This window comes from Microtus oregoni, unplaced genomic scaffold, assembly GCF_018167655.1.
Source record: "Microtus oregoni isolate MIOR12 unplaced genomic scaffold, Mior012 000070F_ref0000104, whole genome shotgun sequence".
NCBI lineage: Eukaryota > Metazoa > Chordata > Mammalia > Rodentia > Cricetidae > Microtus > Microtus oregoni.
In genome coordinates, this window is record NW_024543977.1 from 4,786,432 (window position 1) to 4,807,802 (window position 21,371).

At 45.9% G+C, this 21,371-nt stretch overlaps 1 pseudogene; it reads left to right on the top strand.

Annotated features, from left to right (window-relative positions):
• Positions 1–1,589: 1,589 nt before the first annotated feature.
• On the top strand, positions 1,590–2,367 carry LOC121440748 (annotated as a pseudogene).
• Positions 2,368–21,371: the final 19,004 nt, after the last annotated feature.

Sequence of the window (21,371 nt, forward strand, 5' to 3'; positions counted from 1 at the left end):
CCACCTCCTACTTCTAAGAATTTGTCTTAGGGTTCTTTATTCCTATTTTCAATAACTTTGTTCTTAATAAAATCTCAGATTGTAGGCTTCAGGCCACACACAGGTATGTAAGTCATAGAACAGCTAAGAAAGGTGTTGGGGGAGGCTGCTTGTTCAGTCCTGGCTGTCCAGACCCAAAATAACCACACAGAAACTGTATTATTTACATCACTGCTTGGTGTATTAGCTCTAGCTTCTCATTGGCTAGCTCTTACATCTTAATGGGTTAAATTAATATGTAAGAATTAATCAATAAGAAACTAGAGCTAATGGGCCAAGCAGTAATTTAATTTATACAGTTTCTGTGTGATTATTTCGGCAACTGGGACAAACAAGTGGCCTTCCTTTAACAAACGCACTGTTCTCTACAAAATACAGATGATGTCCAAGGTACAGCCCTGCTTCCAGACAAACAGCAATTGCAGTGGGCCCCTCTGGAGGCAGACAGTGCTGAACAGACTCTTCAGGGGCAGGATTGGAAGTGTGCCCATGATGTGAGGACGGTCTGATGATGGGTCAGAGGAAGCCACTGTGCCCAGAAGGGGCTCCCTCCTTCATATGACCTAAGTGAAGGGGCTGCTTAGCTCTTTGGATGCTGTGTTGCTGTGTTTGCGGCTTTTGCCAATACTCCCATGTGCCTGTGTTCCTAACTCAGTTTGATGAGTTCCTGTTTATTTGCATAAAGTTAGTTTTCCGTCTGTGCCATTATCTGTGCTCAACAATTGGCTGAAGTTTACTTGGTCCAACGAGTGGAGACAACGCATCTCAGCAATTCAGTCAAAACTGGACAGTTTTATACAGTGGGATGATCCAGGGCAAGGCCCGGCAGGAAAGCTACTGCTTTAGATAATATGAAGTAACTTTGAGTAGGTACAGCCTGAGGGGCGTGTAAGACACAAATGCTATTTAACTGTGAGTAACTGGTGAAAAAGTAGCTAACAGCACGAGAACATTAGTAACAAAGTGGTTAATATGTGGGTAATTTAAAATGTTAGCTGCGCTTCTTCTGAAAAACACCAAATGGCGGACTACACGGGTAGAGCGGTAGAGCCCCAGGTTCCGGGGGCCCAGGATTAGGAGGACGTGGCCCCTTCAGCGGAGGATTCAGCAGCGGACTTTTTTTTTTAATTTATGTATTTATTTATTTATTTATTTATTTATTTATTTATTAAAGATTTCTGCCTCCTCCGCGCCACCGCCTCCCATTTCCCTTCCCCCTTCCCCAATCAAGTTCCCCTCCCTCGTCAGCCCGAAGAACAATCAGGGTTCCCTGCCCTGTGGGAAGTCCAAGGACCACCCACCTCCATCCATGTCTAGTAAGGTGAGCATCTAAACTGCCTAGGCTCCCACAAAGCCAGTATGTGCAGTAGGATCAAAACCCAGGGCCATTGTTCTTGAGTTCTCAGTAGTCTTCATTGTCCGCTATGTTCAGCGAGTCCGGTTTTATCCCATGCTTTTTCAGACCCAGGCCAGCTGGTCTTGGTGAGTTCTCAATAGAACATCCCCATTGTCTCAGTGTGTGGGTGCACCCCTCGCAGACTTACAGCCGTGGTCATGGTCGAGGCAAGGACCGAGTCCGAGTCTGCGGGGCTCGCGGAGGTTAAGCTGAAGACAAGGAGTGAATTCCCGTCACCAAGCTGGGCCGCCTGGTTAAGGACATGGAAATCAAATCCCTAAAGGAGATCTATCTGTTCTACCTGCCCATTAAGAAGACCCAGATTATTGATTTTGTTTTTCCTGGGAGCATTCCTAAAGGATGAGGTTCTGAAGATCACGCCAGTGCAGAAGCAGACTGGGGTAGGCCAGCGGACCAGGTTCAAGGCTTTCATCACTATTGGGGACTACAATGGTCATGTTGGTCTCGGTGTTAAGTGCTCCAAAAAGATAGCTGCTGTCATCCGAGGGGCCATCATCTTGGCTAAGCTTTCCATTGCTTTTGTGCGGACAGGCTACTTGGGGAACAAGATTGGCAAGCCCCACACTGTTCCTTGCAAAGTGACAGGCCGCTGTGGTTCTGTGTTGGTGTGTCTCATCCCTGCCCCCAGAGGCACTGGCATAGTCTCCGCTCCTGTGCTCAAGAAGCTACTGATGATGACCAGCATTGATGACTGCTACACATCAGCCAGGGGCTGCACTGCCACTCTGGGCAACTTTGCCAAGGCCACCTTTGATGCCATCTCTAAGACCTACAGCTACCTGGCCCCCGACCTCTGGAAAGAGACTGTGTTCACCAAGTCTCCTTATCAGGAATTCACTGACTATCTTGTGAAAACGCGCACCAGAGTCTCTGTTCAGAGGACCCAGGCTCCAGCTGTGGCCACCACATAAGGGTTTTTATACAGAAAAATAAATGTCAATAAGTCTGTTTAAAAATGTTAGTTGCAAACATGAAAATGGTTTAAAATGTAGGGGGACAGAATAAACAGAGAATGTATTTATTCTGACCAGAATAAAGATGGCTAAGTGATAGGGTGCACAAGGCAAAGGAAGCAGAACTAGAGACATGGTGGCAGCTGCAGGTTTGGGACCATGCCCATGGGAGATAAAGGAGAACATTATTGCCCAGTAGAGCAGGCCACCAGGCCACCATTGGGCCTGCCTGCCTCATCACATCACCCCATCGCTGCAGGATGGGATGGTGCACAGGGCTGTAGACCCAGCCCCACAGCCCCAGTTCAGCAGCTTGGAGATGCCTTCTGCACTTGTGTTTCTCACGTTGCTTGGTGTGTGGGGCAGGTAGTGTTACTATTGGGGTGCAAACATCACACCTTAGGAGCTGGAAGGGGTGCCGCCCTGAGGGCAAGGTGACACACAACAGCACGGAGCTCACACAGGGCCTGCCTCCAGACGGGCTGCCCATCCACAAGCTCACTCTGGAAAGAATGGTTCATTTCCTGGGACTCCTTGAAAGACTTCCATGATCTGTGTTGCCTCTAGAAGCCTTGTTGATGCCCACAATCTGTGCTGCTCCTGGAAACCATGTTAAGTTCCTGATCCGTGCTGCTGCTGACTGCATCTTTTACAACGGGCGGGGAGGCATCTTTTGTGGTGGTATCCATGACTGTAGACTCATAACTGAGAATGAACGACATTGAAGGCTTCTGTGCCAAGCTCCCCAAAAGAAACAGACAAGAAATTACTAAAAAGAGTCTTTTAAAAATGTGATAGAGATGTTGAATTTGGCTCTTTACAGTTGATGGCTTCTGGCAGGGGCAAGGGATGGTGGGTGAAGGACTTAGTTTGTTCAAGGGGTTAGCCGCTGGGAGTTGGACCACGCTCCAGTGAGTACAGAGGCAACACAAATTGGACTCGGTGTTTATTTGTTTGTTTTTGTTTTTCTAATTATTTATTTGTTTGGAGGAAGGTGCAAGGTGGAAGGTGTACCTGGGAGGAACAGGAAAAGAGTGTGATCAGGGTGCATGAAATTCCCGAATAATTACTAAAACCATTATGTTGTAAAAAAAAAACCCAAAAATATTAATAATGCTGGCATAACGTGACATTACTAGAGATGAACGAGACCATCTCTCTATGTCTGGAGAAAGCTGGAGGAGCTGGGGGATTGCTGTGAGCAGAGGTCAGTGAAGGAGACTGTTTTCAAAAGCCCATGACCTTTGGAAGAAACAGAACAGAACAGACCAGAACAGAACAGAACAGAACAGAACAGAACAGAGGCTGTAGACCATGAAGAGAAAAATATGCTGCCCTCCGATGAACCTGTGGTCCTTGGAACTGAGAAGGGACAAGGGACTGAAGGTTTGGAAGAGGATCTGAAGCACCTGAGAGAGGAGGCATGTGACAGGGAGACAGGCTGTGGCTTTGGCATTAACGTAAGTGTGCGTTTTGTCAGATCTCTGTCCCTTCTCTGGGTTTTTCCCTTTAAGTTACAAGTTTGCTCTGGTATCCTCCACCTTGAAATAACAATGCAATCTTCTCCCTATCTGCCCTGCTGGTACCGATTGAGAGTATCAGAAGCCACTGGGCCTTGGCAGCTCTCACAAGCTGGGCTCAGCCACTCATGTGTGCTCGCCAGGCAGGTAAACAGACTCACAGCAGTGAAGAAGAGAGAAGGGTTTTATTCCATGTGGCCACAATGGGAAGAGGGACAAATAAAGAGACATCAGTGACTAAAATCTGGCAATTACTAAAGATGACACAAAACCACATTCATCAACATTTGTGACATTATCGATGGACTGTGATTTTATGTGCATGAGTTTTAAGTTCTTTAAGATAATTATTATAAACTCATGCAAAACTGAGGAGTCATAGACAGTTCCTTTGCCCAGCTTTTCCTGAGGTTAATTTACAGACCCTTAGTTCAAAGGTTTATGTGGATTTCACCAGTGTTTGCATGCTTTGTGTGTGTGCATGCATGTGTGCCTTGCTTGCATGCATGTGAGTGTGTGCACATGCGTGTGTGCCTGTGCATGCATATGAGTGTGTGTGCATGTGTGAAATTTTGTGCATGTACATTTGAGGTTTCTGCAACTCTTTCCATAACAAGGCAACAACAATCCAGTCATCCTGTCAGGGAAGTTCTCCTGACCTCTTTCATGGCCCCAGTTCCTGTCAGGCACCCACAGATCCATCTTCTCTCTGATTGTGTCACTTTGGGACTGTTATATTGCTACAAGCACAACATTATACAGTAATTGTTCAGCCATGTTTTCAAGAACAATTTATTAGAACCAAGGGATCTGGGAAAGGCTAAACTAAAAGACAAGGCCTTTCGCCGTTATCCTTTTGTGAATAAAGTGGCTGTCTTTTGCTCTAGATTTTTCGCTGTAGCTGACTTTCCTTTTTGTTACGTATTTGGGGACTAATTCCCTAGTTCAGAACTGTTTTCTATGCCTTTGGGCTACATGTAAAAACAGTTTTCCACCGCCAGACCTTGTTCCTCTCTCCTAGGTAAGCACAGAGATCTTCCTTCCTGCAATTATCTTTATCAGCAGGCATTTGGTCAGAGTTTAGGGTCCAGGAAAAGAGCATCCCATCTAAGATACTCACAGATCTCCAAGAACACAGAATGACTACCTGCCCAAGCTGCTGCTCTGGTTTTACCCCATGAAAAGAACAGCTGATAACAGCAAAGGCCAGAGCTAACTATTTAGAGGCCTGGGCCCCTGCTTTGTTTCTACCACCTAGAGGAGTAAGTCTAACTCCAGACCAAGGTCCATGGAAACTGCAGCGTCTGGGGTATGTGCTATCTGATCAAGATCCATGGCTTCTATCTGATTGTTTTCGCAGGTTGCTTGGTTACCTGATTCTATGCATGCTGGGAGAGGAAAAAAGCAGCACTCTGATTTACAATAAATATGTGTTTTATTCATAATTTTACTAAAAACAAACCATTTAGCTCTTTCTACTACCTAAAAATGTAGTGTAGTGCACTAACCTTCTCCTCTAGAATTCCCTGATGATTTACTTCCTTTCTTAACTAACTTTCTCCATTAAGAAGTTCATGGGATGTGTACTACCCACTCCCACAGATCTGTGTGTGTGTGTGTGTGTGTGTGTGTGTGAGAGAGAGAGAGAGAGAGAGAGAGAGAGAGAGAGAGAGAATGAAAGAGAGAGAGAGAGAGAGAGAGAGAAGTGAAAACCTTTATCTGGTTTCCTATGGGGCCCTGAACCTGCTAGCGCTGGGAAATTGTTGGTTTTCAGGGTATATTTGACTGGGGACATTTGTAATGGGTAGAACTAAGAACAATGTAGAGCAAAGAGAACACATAAACGGTTGAAACAATGAGAAGGTTGCATTGAAGAGAGAAAAATCAACATGGACAGACGATTCCCATTGTGAATAGACATTTTACCCTCAGACCTTTAGCCCCCCTTTAGCCATTCCTGGCATCTTTAATTGAAGTCTGAAAGGAGGTCTTAAAGGCTGGAACTTTTAAGGTTCCTGTAACTATCTGAACAGAGTCAGCCAGTAACAAACCTTTCAGCTTGTCTTTTCTCTTTCAGAGCCCACCTTTTTTCCATCCTTCCAGAACTTTCTGAGAAAACGCTATGACATAAGATTGACAATTGGAGAGGCTGAGAAGAAGGCTCTGCACTCCAGAGCACTGGCTGTGCAATCGTGAAGACTGGACGTGGGATCCCCCTTGAGCTGGAGGGACTAGAAAAACGCCATAGAAAGAAGTGTGCGAAGCAAGCAGAGTCCGTATTCCCCCACTCTCATTCTGGGGTGTGGCCTCTTCTAAGCTGCAGTTGGGCTCGCAGGAGCAGTGGGCAGACATTTCGTTCTCACTGGAAATAGCGGCGTCCAGTGTTCTGGTTTTTGTTTTTGTTTTCATGGCTTTCACATAAGATAAAAGTTCTAGGACCCAATGGCCCGAAGGTTCTATTTCACATTTGTTTCTCTCTTAGACATCCCCGGATTAGTCAAGTAGACAAGGTAGTCTACGAGATTCACAGAAAATGAACTTTCTGCCTTCACACGCCTCCCCCACCTGAACTGACAACTCTCCTACTCTGTTTTATAGAATGCCAGTACCTTCCTTAACATAAGAAGTTAAGCAACTTCAAACAAGATGTTTCAGAACCTGTAAAAGTCTCCCCCTTTCTCAAGTTAGGAGTGGGCTAAAGCATCCCGTTATGCGGGAAGCCCCATGCCAGATGGAGACACAGTACTGTGTTTGAATAGCAGTGATCTTATTACTTACAACCCTCACCTCCTGGCCCAACTTAATCCCATAATTACTTTCTTAAATTTCCCTTTATTTAACATAATCTATTCTGTCTTCTTTTGTTACCATTATTTAACTAACCAAATAGTCCAAATGTAATACCAAAGGCTCAAGGGGCATGAGTCCAACGTGTGGAAACCTGCTTTTAATTTAAGATTATGGGGCCAGTTTCTTAAAAATTGCCACTTTTTTTTAAAAAATAGATTTTTCCTTCTTTATGTCAAGAGATGGCTGATCGAATTAGAATCAGCTTAATCTAATAATGGGTCATTTTAGAGCTGTCTTCAAAATGAACATTTTGGTTCCAAATCCTAACCTAGTCATAGGATTCAGACATGTATTTTGGCGAGTTCAGATCAAAAGTTAAGTGACTTCTGTAAGAACTTTCTCCACTCTCATAGTTTGGAAAGATGAAAAATAAATTGCATTGGTGGCCAAACAGACAACAAGGAATTCCTTTCCCCTGTTCAGAAGAAGAAACGGTGGGAGACTCAGAGTCACTTCTCAAAGGTGAGCTCCTGGGAGGTGGAGGGCATGCCCAGCATTTGCATGTGTGCTCCTCACATGGTGAAGAGGGATGAGGATTGGATACCTGCAGACTGAAAATGCCGAGCTGGGAGGTGAGGCTGAGGCCATGGGGAGGCGCCTCTCTCTCACCTCCATCACACACAGCAGCTGCAGGAGATGCATCTTCTCAATGAAGAGAAAGTTGATGCTGAAGCTGACCTGGTACCCTGACTGGCTTGTTAGAACTAGTTCTTTAAGAATCTTCAGGACACATGAAGAAATATGTCCCCTGCTTCCTGAATGCCAAGCAAGTGACCGACTAGGAATTGGACCTGCTGGCTCCAAGTAGACCATGGACAACCAAACAAACAGCAATTTTATGTCAGTCCATTGTGAGGCTCAAGAAGCTGGGTGAGGTAAGACAAGCTTGGATCCCAGCTCTCTGGAGGCCGAGGTAGAAGCATCATGTGTCCTAAGTCATCCGAGGCTGTGGAATAAGACCTAAACACATACCCAAAGGAAAAGAGTTTCAGGAATTCATTCATGTTTGATTGTTCTAAACACAATTAGGAGGCTAAATTCCTACTCTGTCTTTTTAGTAATAGGGAACAGAAGTAGCATATAGAGCATGAAAGAATTTCCAGTGAGCTGCAGGCTTTAGAACTGTGTGATAATTGGTTTATGCCCTGACCTTGGGCTGGATGCTAGGGATGTGGCTTTCTCTGTGGAGTGCTTGCAGACAGACAACTGTCATCTTGGTCTGTGTTTATCCAGAAGGAAGCATAGTCTTTATACTTTTAATGTCCGTGGGGAAAGGGTGTCAAAGTCCAACTTCAAGCACTAATAACACACTTCTCAAATGATGGGAACTTTCCACTCTGTGATCGTGACAATGAAAAGCAATGCATGCCTCTCCGGGGAGTCACAAAATGGCCATCTCTGTCTCCAGGCTGCGTTTCCCCCGACTCTGAGACACCACACCGTGGCGCGTGTGCATTGAATAACATTGTTGTTAGGGGCTGGACGCACCATAACAATGAATGCGTGTCCAAATCTTCTAGATGTGCAGAGAGCATAACCATCACAGAAACAAAGAACCATGGCAAAAATGTGGCCCCTCGAATTCGCTCATCTTTCCCCGTCACTCATGACCAGAATGTATTTACAAGAAAACTCTACTTAAGTGATAGCCATCCTCTTAGAGTTTTCAAATGATTTTAGGGAGATGAAAGCCAACCCCATGTGGAATGGATAGATGCCTACCACATATTTACATGGATTTGTGTGCACGGACATGTGTACCAGGAAAGCGGGCAAACGATGCCAGCCTCAGAGGAGGCTGAGCTGGATCTGGCCGAAACACAATCAGCCCTAAACCCAAGACATCAAAACACTTAATGGTTTTCTGAAGTGCCTTAGGGTGCTGGAGAGTGGCATGTCCAATTGGCAGCGCGGGGAGAAATTCGAAGCAGTGAAAAAAAAGAAAGAAACGAGTCCTTCTCTTTCTCCTTTTCTTTTGAACTCCCTAATATAATTTCTCCACATTGTTCTTTTGAAGTCTGCCATTAGGGTGGAGATTCCTCAAGGACTGCGAGACACTGGAGCATCATGAAGGAGACAAGGAATGTCCTCTAATGTCCCTCGTTAAGAGGGCAGATGACAGGAGTTTTAGGCTTCTTCTTACCCTTTAATTCCAGGATCCTAGGCTGAGTTTTAACTCTGTCTGAATAGCATGAAGAAAACAAACAGGAGGCAATGTGAGCCACTAGTTCCTTATCCTCTCGGCTTACTGTGATAAACAAGCTCTGTAAATGGATTTTCCTTTTCCGCCACCAGCCCTTATTAATTATGAAAGCTCGCCTATAGCTTAGGCGTGTCCCACTTGCTCTCATAACTTAAACGAACCCATTTCTATTCATCTGCATGTTGCCGTGTGACTCCTGGCTTTTCTTTCTTCTCCTGCATGTCTTGCTCCCTCTGTGTCAGGGCTAGCAACTCCACATTTCTCCCTCGGCGAGTCCTCTCTGTCCCCAGAAGTCCCGCCTAACCGCTTCCTGCCTAGCTAGGGGCCATTTGGCTCTTTATCAAACCAATCACAATGACACATCTTCACACAATGTAGAGGAATATTCTGCAGCAAAGCTCTTTAGGGGAAGGGACCCTGCAGGCCTCTTCCCTGCCTTTCCCCAACACACAGATATTCACTAGGATTCTGAATGTATTTCTTCCTCTGTGCTTCATGTGCCTCAAGTCTCAGCAGGAAGCAGCCGTTCTTCATGGTGACACTTGGACAATCCAAAATGTCACAGTTGCCGGGCCTATGTTGTAGAACACACAGCATGGCAGCCCACTGGTGTATCTCCACTCTGGTCTGAAGGTCTTCAAATCTTCCCAGTTCTTAAGCTGCTATTCTCTCCCCTGAGCCTGGGAGGCGAACTGTGAGCTGAGGTGCTGTCACATCCGAGGGCATCCTCCCTCCTTTCACCCTCGCTGGGCCTCCCTCTCTAAGGGAAGACTGAGGATTTGGGTGTGAACTCTCTTGGCTTCCGGCTCTAGATGAACAAACTCACCCACATCTACACTTGGCCTCCTTCCAGTTAAGGGATACGCGGTTTGCCTTTCCTGTTCAGAACTCAGCAGGCTCGCACCCAGACCTGCAGCTCAGTCCTCCCCAGCCCAGTAGTGTCAGGCTCAAAGAAAACTCCAGTTCCCCAAACTCCAAAAGCTTGTCCGCATATTCAGAAATGAGTTCAACCTAGACTATAGGAGGATTCTGGTGGTTGGACAAAAACCAGCATGCCTCAGGAACATCTGAAGCCAGTTCACACCTACCAAAGGAGTCATTTCCCTACCTATATGGTTCTCCCATTAACACACACCTAGGGCACCTGCCAGCAATTCTGCTCACCCTCCTTACTACACATCCTCTAATACCTGCTGCTAGTCTCCCTTTCTCCAGAGAGCCCCGGCCATCTCTCTCTCTCTCTCTCTCTCTCTCTCTCTCTCTCTCTCTCTCTCATATCCATAACAAAACCTTCCCATAGCATGGGATAATCATATCGTCAGTTTATACAGTGGGCTCAACCCTCTCCTTTACAGGTTCTCTCTCTTTTTCTCAAGTTTCCTCATGGCCTATAAACCTGTTCGAATAGTCCCCACCTGATTCTCTAAAGAACACTGTGCTCTGTGTCCTCCCTGCACTTCCTGATGGCAATCCTTTTTCTTCCCAGTCACATGCTCTCACATCCTGCCTCCATCTCAACCTTACTCTTCCAGCTGCTGTCTACTCGCCAACTCCTGTCCCCACACAGGGGCCACCCTTTTTCCCAAGAACACAAGTGACACGTGTGATGTAAAACAAGAATTGGGTGTCATGGTCACTGACTCTCTGCCTTGTTGGATGCTGTGGACCATGGTCACTGACTCTCTGCCTTGTTGGACGCTGTGGACCATGGTCACTGACTCTCTGCCTTGTTGGACGCTGTGGACCATGGTCACTGACTCTCTGCCTTGTTGGATGCTGTGGACCATGGTTAATGACTCTCTGCCTTGTTGGACGCTGTGGACCATGGTCACTGACTCTCTGCCTTGTTGGATGCTGTGGACCATGGTTAATGACTCTCTGCCTTGTTGAACGCTGTGGACCATGGTCACTGAATCTCTGCCTTGTTGGAAGCTGTGGACCATGATTTCCCCAGATGTGCTTTCTTCTATCCCATAGGTTCCTGCACAGATTCTGAATTTGGTTTCCTCTTTTTCTCTCTGAGTTCACTTTTATCCTCTTTGACTGAGTTCTCTGGACTTCAGCCTTTGCTTCTCTTTTCTCTACTTAAAGAGTCTTGTCACTCTGACCCTCTGAGCTTCAGACTCATTTGAATTTCCCTGTGGGACCTTTCTTTGGGTATTTATAAGAAGGCTAAAAGTGAATGCTCGCCCTATATGAGCAGTTTTCAACCTATGGATTGCAACCCCTTTGGGGTCGAGTGACCCTTTTACATGGGGTCAAATATCAGATATTCCATTATTATTCTTAACAGTAGCAAAATTACAGTTATGAAGTAGCAATGAAAATAATTTTATGGTTGGGGTCCCCACAGCATGAGGATCCCAGCGTTAGGATGTTTGAGAACCACTGCTCTAAATGGTCTGTCTCATGTGCTGATACCAGGGAAACTTTTCGCTCTGTTTCAGCTAGTTGATGCAGCATCAATGCCAGCCAGCCACCAAGCAGCTTGCTTGGAGACCAGTTCACCGGCTTACGTGCTTCACTTTCCAGGAGCATTTATACAAAGCCCTACAAGAGCATCTTTCTGCCCCAGACTGGTCCTTGTTGGACTCAACTATGACCGTCTAGTCAAAGGAATGGCTGAGACTGTGCTTGCCATTCGTTGTCTGTCCCTGCAGAATGAAGTCCAGGCTTGGTCTGCATATGCTGTAGAAAGATTCAACTTGAATATGAATATGAAAGATGATTGCTAAGAAGGTTAACATCACATGGCAGACACCTGGCTTGTCAGTTCAAGTGTGCTTGTAATTATGACACAGTTATTTGCATATGTGTCTGCCTCTCAGACTGGAGAGATACTATCCCCTGAGCCCCACACAGTGCCTAGTGCACAGTAAGAATTTAAACAACGTATGTTAAGGTGAGTGTGAAGACCCTTCACTGGACTTGTTACTGGCCCCGAAGATTTGCTCCTAGAAAGCTATAGAAGGAGCAAGAGTGGTAAGAAGCAATTGGGGCGGTCACCAAACACAGGGGAGTCTGGTGCCAAGTGGTCTGACTGTAAAACTGGAGGTTCCACCAGATTTCTCCTGCACAGCCTGTCTATGTCAAGGAAGTGAGAAGGCCATGGGCTTTGGAAACACTGTTGTGGCCTCCTGCTGCACTTGTCCTCTCCCGATAAAGGCAGACTTCACAGGGCATCCTCCCTCTGCACTCCTGTCTGGTGCTTGCTGTCATCAGCCAGGTGGAGAGCAGGGAGGTGCTAGTATGTGGGGAATGTGATGTGCTCATGGAGTGTCTGCACTGAAGGACACTGCTGTCACATCCTCCACAATCAGTGGGGACACGGCCCTCCAGCCTCCTCATGCCACTCAGAGGACACAAAAGTGTCCTCTATTTCTGAATATACCCAGGCTCCAAAAGAGCCTACTCAGTCTAACTGCTCTGTCCTTAAAAGGAGGTTCCAAGTCCTCTATCTACAAATGGCATTCCAATTCTGTTTCTTTTTGGTGGGGGGCGTATTTCAAGACAGGATTTCTCTGTGTAACAACCCTAGCTCTCCTGGAACTAGCTCTGTAGACCACACTGGCCTCGAACTCACAGAGATCCACTTGCCTCCTCCTCTTGAGTGCTGTGGTTAGAGGTGTGCACCACCATTGCTCGACTGGCATTTTAATTCTTATCTAAACTCCAAAGGCTACAAGGGGGCACTGTCCTTCCATATTTTTCCAGAACCCATGGGTTGAGAAGTTAAAGCTCCAACCCCAAGAGCCCTTTTGGCTTCTACCACCAAATATTGTCTATTCTAGGGGCTTTAGAGACAGCTCATCAGTGAGAACCTTGGCTGTGCTAGCCTGACTATCCTAGGTCAATCCCATAACCCTATGGAGAGAAGTAGACTCAGTGGTGAACATCTGTAATCCTAGCTTTCCTGCAGTGAGACGGGAGGCCAGACAGAAGAATTACCGCGAAGCTTGCAGGACAGCTGGCCTGGTGCACAGGACAGCAGAGTCCCTGCCTCAAAAACAAGACAGAAGGAAGGAACCAACTTCTGAATAGTTGTCTGTTCTCCACACATGGGTCATGCCACACATGTATGCACACACGTACACATGCATGTACACACATATGCATAATTTATTTTTAATAATTCCTGTGTTCATAGGATAGACTGATTATGGGTCTCTTTGAGCCCAGCTGATTTAAGAATCTACCTTTTGATATTACACTCTTCACCTACTAACTAATTCTTATTTCTAGAACACGACTTTTTACTAGTATTAAACCACTTAAAGGAATTTCCCAGTATTATCCCACAGATCAACTGTCTATGGTGTGCTGGGAATCACGCTATGGGAAACTCACTGGGCTATTAGACACCATCCAATGCTTCCAGAAGTGACCCTTAAAGTGACACTTGCCTGTGTGTTAGTGGGTGCTGATGAGGCTTTGACCTTCAGAGAACCTAATTTTGAAGTAACTCAGAGCACAGCACACGATGCTCACAGAACAGCGCTCTCTCCCTTAGCTTCTGTCCCCATGTCTCAGGGTTTAGACCTGGACAGCATTTCCAGTTTCTCACCATCTAGCCCGAGGACCCATGTATCCTCGTCCAGGTTATAATTCTTCTTAATGTGAATCCAACAATTCATGCCAGGCTTCTGAGTTAGATGTGAGAAGGAAGATCCAGATGAGAAACTAGGGGGCTGAGGGAAACATTTTGTTTCTTTGTTGTTGAGTATCACCTGGGCCATGGATCCCAGGCTGGTGAGAGTAGAAATCTCTAGTCATTCTAGGAGGCAATTTGACAATGAGCGTCAGCATGTTAACCTGTAACCCAAGGGAAAAACATTGTAGAGTATATTTAGAAGAATATTCTTCAGTCATAGCAACCTTTAAACAAAAATCTGGAAAGAACCTAGAGAAGGCATCAGTCAGAGAAAGAGCAAAGGAATGCCAGGCATTCATGAAAAGTAATGATACCATCAAATTCATGTTCCCATAGTAACACAAGAAACATAACATAACATAGTAACAAAAGAAAAATAAAAAAGAGAATGTGCATAAAATTTTTACCTTGTTAATTTTGCAGGTACATTTTAAAAACTTAATTTTAATTTTTTGTTTTTCATTTTATGCAGATGTGTCTGTTGGGGAGGTATGTGCACACGAGAGCAGGCATGGGCAGAGGCCAGAGGCTTCAGAGCCTCCGCAGATGGAGTTACAGACAGTTGGGAGCCACACAGATAGGTGCTGGGAGACAAACGCAGGTCCTCTGCCAGGGGCACTCCCTCTAAGTGCTGAGCCACCTCTCCAGACCCATGTGTGTACATTTTAAAAGTCTGCAGGGATATTCAACCAATTGGCTCTAGTTATCAGCAGGATCCCAGCAGAAAGCTAGGCAGTTTAGAAACACATCTTTCCATGCTATCTGGATATTTTCATGAGCCATGCGCCTCCTGATTTGAGGACTGAAGCACTGAACTTTGAGGGCAGAACATTCTTTTCTTGTCTTTTCAAAAAAGATTTATTTATTTATGTATTTTATGTATATAAGAGCTATATCTGCATGCAGGCCTGTATACCAGAAGAGGGAGTTGTACACCATTATAAGTGGTTGTGAGCCACCACGTGGTTGCTGGGAACTGAATTCAGGACCTCTGGAAGAGCAGCTAGTTCTCTTAACTGCTGAACCTCCTCTCTGGATCGTATAGTAGAACTTTAGAGGCCCCATGGCTGAACACCCATCCTTGGAATCCCTCAGGGAAATGAGCGAGGCTCCCTGTGCCTGGAAACTGCCAGCTTCTAATTTTATTCAGTCATCTTGGCTGTGACAAGCAACTGAGGTGCACATTCCAGCACGGTGTGGGTCATTGTCACATACCAGTTTTGAAAGAGACTCAGGGACATCTTTGGCTTCGTGTCAGAGAAGATATGAAGGACCTAGGATCCAGGAATGACAGCGCCCACTTTGGTGGTCACAGAACACCCCATGCAAGATTGACCTGAAAAACTGAGTTCAAACTTAGAGAAGCCCTTAAAATTCACAGTGAGAGGGGTGAAGAGCCCCCAGTTTATTCTCATTTATCACCGAGGGTGCTGGTTTGTACCCAACACAAACTTGCTGCTTCACAGGCAGAAATACAGGGCCTCCTGATAGTGCTGCTCCAGGGCCTCCTGATGGCGCTGCTCCAGGCATGCTAGGCAGTACGTTCAAAGCAACACAGCACTTGATGTCAATAATCAAGACAGTATATTCCTAAGTCTTGCCTAGTTAGGGATCTTCACAGTAATTCATAGCATATGGGGCCAGTTGTTTTATAATAAATAAGTAAATGTTTCCAGCTATTTCTCCTCAACTCAATAAGCTTTTCTTCCTTCTTTCTTTTTTTTGTTTTGTTTTATGGGGGTGGTAAGGTTTGTTTCATCGACAGTAGCATGAGACAGTTCCTTCAGATTTCCCAGGCAACAGGAAGAAATCATTGGCTAAACCTGGAGACAGCTCACAACATAGGGGAGAAAGCAGAGGTCTTAGGACTCACTAGACAGTAAGAGACAGAGTCAGGGCACAACTCAAACGTAATCCCTGAGTTCTGACCCGACAACCGCAGTAAGCACCTCCTGCTCACTCTGCTGAGAGGGAGCTAAGTCTGGGTGGCGTAAACAATTTGTTGAATCGAATGGCTAATCACAGTGCAGAGTGGGTTGCAAGGTAGCCTTTGCTATGGCTTCCCCGAGCACGCCCTGCAGTCTGACAGGGGAAGCTATGCTCAGCTGACTCACCAGGGCTGCTGGTTTGGCTTAATTTGGAGTCTTCGTTACTGGGTCTAGCCTTAAACCCAAAATACGGTCAAGAAAATAAAATGCTAAAAAGGTCCATGCGGCCAATAAGCCACAGTAACCGAGTCAGGTTTAGAACCTGCTTTGGCGAGCTTAGGGTACATGTTGTCACTTCTGTGGCATTTCCTTAATTTTGTTTTGCTTTTTTTAAATGCACCTTTATGCTGCTGACTTCACCAGTATCCATGCCAACAACAAGGGGAACAAATTACCAGGCCAGGAGTCAGTAAAAGGTCCAGTGCTGCAAATAACCCAAAGTAGAAGGTACTTTTTTTTTTTTGCTCGTCTGCTTTTGCTGAACGAACGTTCCTTGTTTCTCCTATGCTCCCTGGAAGTAAGCTTTTGGGCATCAATTCTACCCCAAGAGTGTTACCCACACCACATTAAATTAGTACCCCTGGATAACATGGCAACATCTGTGAGCCTGTCAATGTGTGTCTCCAAAGACAGCCCAGTTCTCACTGACAATGTCCCCTTTGTGCTCATATGTTAACCTATTAGTTTTCTTGTGTGTGTTCTAATGATAAGATACAAGACGGAAGCAGCTTAAGGGGGAGCTGTACTTGGTTTGTGGTTTAAGGGGAGATGGCCCACCAAGGCAGATGGGTGCTCAGTAGTGTTGGTGGGAGCTTGGACATCTTTCTCATATCCAGGGGATACAGATGCAAAGAACTCGGGCTCAAGGTGGGTCTGGGTCCTAAGCCTCAAGGCCACCATCAGCCAGTTAGACCCTCTGTCCCTAAGGTTCCATGGTCTCCTCAAACAAAGCTTCCAGAGGAGGGTGGGTGCGCAAACCTAATGGGCTGTGTGACCTCACCTTCATAACGTAACAGTCTGACCTCAGCTCAGTTCCTGCTTCTCGTCCCACTCATGATGTTCACTGCTCCCAGCTCCTCAAGTCCCCATGGAAGTCTCACCACCAGTTCTGCAAAACGGCCTCCAATAGAACAGGAAGTGCTGAGCCTGGACTGCTGCCTCCCTCTGGGGACTTGGAGAAGTCCAGGGAGTTGGTTTCTCAAATCATGCTGCGTTTTGTCTCAAGGCTCCCACAGCACTGTGCTCACTCATCTACAAAGGCTCTCAGGGACAGCGGCTCATTCATCTCTGTTTGAAAAGCCCCAGCTTTGTGGAGTTCCTGACTTAACAGGCAGCAGCGAGAAGTCCAAGAGATGAGCTTGCAGCTTGTGATTTGGGCTGGAGGCGTGAAAAGAGGAGCCCGAGGGGGTCTGCCCGCTGCTGCAGAGTCTGCCATGAGCCTATCTGTTGACTCATCCACACATTTACCTCCCAGGAACGTGCTTGGCAGCGATGGGATTTAGATCCACAGAGAAGCTTAGAGTTAGAGTTGGTGATAGAGCTCTTGACCCACCTAACTTTACATGCCAAGTTTTTAACACAGTCATGCTGGAAAGATATGTTGAGAGAACATATCACATGCCAGGGCTATGTGCAGCATGTGGTCCAGAGCAGGAACACAGTGCTATCTGGTCACTGATGCAATAGACACACTGTGGACAGCAATGAAAACAACTGGCATTGATTTCCAGTCTGTTCTCCTGCCAGGGGCAATGCCAAGTAAGTTAGACTATCCTACTTAGTCATTGTCAAAGGGGCCCTAAGACACAGATCCTGAAACCTCTATCTTGCAAATGGAAAAAAATGCTGTAGTCCCAAATTCTAGAGTCACGTTCTCGAAGTCACCCCATCTCTGAGGGTTGAATGTGATGCCAAACCTCTGGTCGCTGCCAACTCCACATGAGCTCACAAGGTGAGGACACTGCTCTGATGACTGTCCTTGTGTCTCCCATTTGTCAACCCTCTGAGGTTTATCAGTCTAGCCCATGTGGCCACACTCTGAGGTTTCGCCATGTTAAGGGGCTCTCGGTCCTATCTAATCACCTCACCAACAAGCGCTGGAGTTTCTGCAGATCTGGAGCCTTTCCAACAGATCCCATCTGTTGGACCTTTAACGAGAATTGCTGAGACTCCTCTCAGTCCCCGGGGCATCTGGTTTTGGAGATAAGTGACCCCAGACATAGCAGCCAGAACTTGAGGTACAGACTGGAGGATCTTTACCTTCTTGTGCTATTTGTACCTCTCTGTCATGTCCAAAATGACAAGAGACACATTTGGGAATCTTAGAAACAAAACACCTTCTTGAAATAAGGAGCACTGCAGAAGAAAGCTAAAAATAAAATACATTTATCATCCGTGTTTGCTAGGTGCTGGAGTGACGCGCGGCAGTCTTTTCTGAAGCATGTCAGCAGTGTGGTCTCAGGCCAGACGAGGTGTCAGCCTCTGTCTTCATCCTCGGCAGCTGCTGGTGAGTGCGGTAGACATCAGCCCCTGGAAGGTGCTGCGAGTGTACTGTACACAACAAACCATAAAGATTCGCTCCCAAGAACGCCAAATGCAGCACTAGTCTAAAGTCACGATGCAAAATTCGCACAAGTCGTTTGGATACAGTGTGGGATTGCTCAGCATCAGGCCTGATGACTCCAGTGCAATTCCTGGAACCCGCATGGGAGAGAGAGAGAGAGAGAGAGAGAGAGAGAGAGAGAGAGAGAGATTTTCTTCTGATCTCCACACGTTTCCAGACACATGACACACACACACCCCAAAAAAATATTAAAAAGAGATCTACTTATTTTTATTTTATTTTATATGTATAGGTGTCCTGCCTGCATGTACGTCTGTGTACCACATGCATGCCCTGGTGACCGCAGAAGTCAGAAGATGGCATCAGATCTCCTGGAACTGGAGTTACAGACCACTGTGAACTGGCCGGTGAGTGCTGGGAATCAATCCAGGTCCTCTGGAAGAGTAGCCAGTGGTCCTAATCAATCCAAGTCCTCTGGAAGAGTAGCCAGTGGTCCTAATCAATCCAGGTCCTCTGGAAGAGTAGCCAGTGGTCCTAATCAATCCAGGTCCCCTGGAAGAGTAGCCAGTGGTCCTAATCAATCCAGGTCCTCTGGAAGAGTAGCCAGTGGTCCTAACTGCTGACCCATCTCTCCAGACTCACACGTGCAATTTTTAAATGCTTGGGATAAGAGGTTTGGGATTCTGGAATTTTGGATTTATGAATATTTGCACTTACATGATGAAATACTAAAGGACAGAACCAAGGCTAAACATGAAATTTATTTGTTTTACATTCACATAGTCCTCATAGCCACAAGGCAATTTTACAGCAAATTGTAAGCTTTGCGCTTCAAAACAGAGATTTTGGGGGTGTTTTCTGCTGGCTGTGTAATGTCTGTGCCTCAACAGGATCAGATTTCTGGAGTTTGCACTAAGAATACTTAACCTCTATCAATTGCATGGTGAAAGTATAATATTTTGGTTACACTGAGATAAAAGGCAATATTAAGAATTTCAAAATACAATCATGGACTGTGTTTGCGAAGGCTGCTTCCATGTAAAACACCAGACTCCTAGGCTAAAAGAAAAGTGAGCCCATACAGGGGATATGGGGTCAGGATGGGGTCAGGATGGGGGGATCCAGGGTCCTAGGGGAGTATCTATCTAATCTGGATTCTTTTCAAACTCCCCACAAAGCACATTGCTTGTTATAATTAGACCTAACAGGAATTAAGAAGAAATTAAACTCAAAAGGAAGGAAGGAGAGAGAAGAAAGAATGAGAGGGTGTGTGCAAATTTAGCAGTGGAGAAACAGATCAAAGGCAGATGGCCTTGGTCACTGGTGTACTGGATAAAATCTGTTCCAGAAAAGCAGCCGACTGCCTGCAACAGCCATGCTGGGAAGGGACTTTCCTGTGTCTTCTTTCCTTTCTGTATCCCCAGCTTTGGTGTGCTCTCTCTCTCTGACTCCCTACCCCCACCCCGTTAGAGTTCAACACCAGACAGCTCTCATCTGTGTGGTGCGGAAAGCCTTCAGTCCTCTGCAGAGCTGAGGTGAGTCGCTGCCCCTACGTATCTTACTAACTACCACGGGGCTCCTGGGGAAATTTTGGATTCGAGGATGTTGAACTATGTGTGATACTACCCCAGTGCCTCTACAGAGATGGTTTTAGTTAATGTGCTTTGGAAAGACTGTGAAGGACAGAACTCCAGGAAGGCCAGGCCCCCACACTGTAGAGCTCAGGAAGCCCGTCTTGTGAGACAAGGAATGGGCAGGGGCACAGGACACTGTTCCAACAGCCCAGCATCCAGCACTTTGCAGACTTTGGATCCCCATAGAAGCCCTCTGAAGTCTTACCTAAAACCAGTTTTCACCAAGGAGAAAACTGTGTGTAGTTCCCTGAGATCATAGGCACACTGGGTGGCAGACTACACTACAAATTGGTTTCAGCATCTGCAAATGGAAGCCCTGGTCATCAGGCTGTGGTGTCTCACAGCCCTAGTGCTGAGCACCAGTAGAGTGAGCTGACAAAGGAAGGCTGCCACCCAGTCCTTGTTGCTTTTTGTCATCCCACATGGGTACCATGTTAGTTCATATCTGTAGGTGGCAGAAGTGTTAACTTACACACAGTCCTTCATGCTAATCTTCCGAAATGGAAACTCATTGCAAATGGCTCCACTCTGGCCCTGTGAGCTTTAAGGAAGTCTGAGGAGTTTATGACACTAGCTTATTGTGGTGTGCTGGGGGCACATATATGGGTCCCTTGGCAATTCCTTCCAGAGAATGCCACAGTAAACTGAAATGATATTTTTAAAACCTCTTTGGAAAGAAACCCTGTTTTTTGATAGTGTATTTGTTGAACACATGATCACTGGAGGTTTGGGAGCTTCATCAGTTAGAAACAGCGAGGAATGAAATGTCTTTGCTTTTCCTGGTATTGATTTCTGGACCAGCCAGTAGTACTCTCACCAGATAATTTAAACATGTTTTGAGGATGGATACATTTTGAAACAAAACTATTGTAAAGGAAGGAGGTGGCTCCATGGAAGATTCTTTCCGTAGTAGTGTTTGTGTTTTTCCCTTCTTTGGGTTATGCTGGTGGGGCCGTTATCTGTTGCCTGTGTTTTCATGGGTGCAGTTAGCTTCCTTGGGTTGGGGTTCTCCTTCTAGTACTTTCTGTAAGGCTGGATTTGTGGATATATATTGTTTAAATCTGGTGTCATGGAATATCTTGTTTTTTCCATCTGCCCAAGACCTTCTGGCTTTCATGGTTCCCATTGAGAAGTCAGGTGTAATTCCCATAGGTTTACCTTTATATGTTACTTGATCTTTTTCCTTTGCAGCTCTTAATATTCTTTCTTTATTCTATATAGTTTGCGTTTTATTATATGGCAAGGGGACTTTTTTTTGATCCAGTCTATTTAGTGTTCTGTAACTTCTCATACCTTCATAGGGATATTCTTCTTTAGGATGGGAACGTTTTCTTCTATGATTTTGTTGAATATATTTTCTGTGCCTTTGAGCTGGAGTTCTCCTTCTTCTATCCCTATTATTCTTAGATTTGGTCTTTTCATGTGCCCCAGATTTGCTGGATGTTTTGTGTTAAGAATTTCTTGACTAGCTGAACATAGCAGACAATGAGGAATACTGAGAACTCAAGAACAATCGCCTTGGGTATTTGATCCTACTGCACGTACTGGCTTTG